The sequence below is a fragment of the Propithecus coquereli genome, unplaced genomic scaffold (assembly GCF_000956105.1).
Source record: "Propithecus coquereli isolate 6110/MARCELLA unplaced genomic scaffold, Pcoq_1.0 Scaffold193, whole genome shotgun sequence".
NCBI lineage: Eukaryota > Metazoa > Chordata > Mammalia > Primates > Indriidae > Propithecus > Propithecus coquereli.
In genome coordinates, this window is record NW_012144190.1 from 49557 (window position 1) to 51270 (window position 1714).

Sequence of the window (1714 nt, forward strand, 5' to 3'; positions counted from 1 at the left end):
CTATGACATGACATATTGAGCCTTTGCTCAAATACAAAAGATGTAAGTCTCCAATATTGCCCAAGGGAGCATACTGTCTTAGGGGGAAAGACAAACAATTATAGTGCGATGAACCCAATGAAACAAGCACAGAATATTACGTTTGCTCAGAAAAGGAACAATTCATTTAATCATTTATTAATCTAGCATTTAGATCAATGGAAAAAGATATGAAAGAACGAAAGAACATGATGTGTATAGGGCAGTGCAAATAGTTTGATTGGGATATCTTGAGAGCAAATAATCTCTTCAAAACGTATCTTGTTTCTTTAGCTACTTTTGCAAATTTAGTTATTACTATGGCACCATATTCAAAAGGATCCACTGAGTGCTGGGTCATAAATGTTTAACAACTGGTTCTGAAAAAAAAGTTCTAATTTGTAGCTTTGGTCAATTTCTGTGGTGTAAATACTCCTACCATGGTTTATTTCAAGCTACCAACATGATGTGACTTTATGTGGAGTTGGACAGAGATGAACATACCATTGTACACCATTATATAGCATTTCCATCATACAGACACAAGTTTAAATAACCTCAAGAGCATAGATAATAATAAAATGTAGTAAGAAATCCCATGCTGGAAATAAATTAGAACCCAGGAATTTCCTGGAAGAAAATCTCTCTCTTCAGTCTTCTAAATTCAGAAACTTTTTTTTAAACATGGGAGCTAAAATACAGAGGAAATTCCTAGGTTTTGTAAAATATTGAAAAGGCCACAATAAAACACTGCTGGAAGAAATGCATCAATATTTATTTGTAGTGTTCTGTGAGGGGGAGGAAAAGAGGGAACACTGCAGGGATTCTGAAACCTTTCTTCTGTTTCTACATTTTTGCCAATTAAGCTGAACCTACCATGATGTGTCAGCACAGGATGCTCCAGGAGCAGAGAGAGACCTCGTTGCTGGCAGGGCAGGGGGAGGCTATCAGAGAAGGCTTCTTGGAGGAAGTGACATCTCAGGTAGGGCTTGGAAATTAGTGAGAATTTTCCAGTAGATAGAAACAAAGAAAGGCCTCACAGGCACTGGAAGCAGCGTATGCAAAAACTCATTATGGCAATAATGTCGAGAGTAAGAGAAATACAAACATTTCCATGGTGAAATAAAGGAGACAGTGACAAAAATTGAGATTGGGCATGGCAAAAAAAGCCTGAAAGTGAGGGTCTTTGAAGGTGCACTGGGAGGCTCAGATAATCCCATACATAGGTAATGGGCCAGGCTCGAGAGAACCCATGAGCTCAAAGACAAGAGCACTGTTCACTGCCTCAGGTGAACATTTGAGCACAAGGGACACAATGGTGTTTCCAACATGGTGAATGTTTCCCAGCCAACACGCTGCCCAAGCTCCAGCATCTCGTCTGATATCAGGAGCCATGGCAGAGGTGGCCAGGCAAAGACACGGAAAGACTGGGGCAGGGGTGTGTCTGAGGCAAAGGCAGTCATAGCAGCCCCCACTGCCTTTGAAGCCAAGCTGGAATTGGAAAATCTGCACATTAAACCCTTAACATTGTGAGCAACGTCTCTGAACCCAAGAGAGGACAAATATAAAGATCTCAGAAATGTGCTTAGGGATTCTTGAGGTTGTCCAGTGGATTCTGTTATGGGATTGTGGTATGAGAGGGGAGTGCGGACCTAGAGGGAGGAATTGGAGCACAACAGGCAGATCCATGATGGAG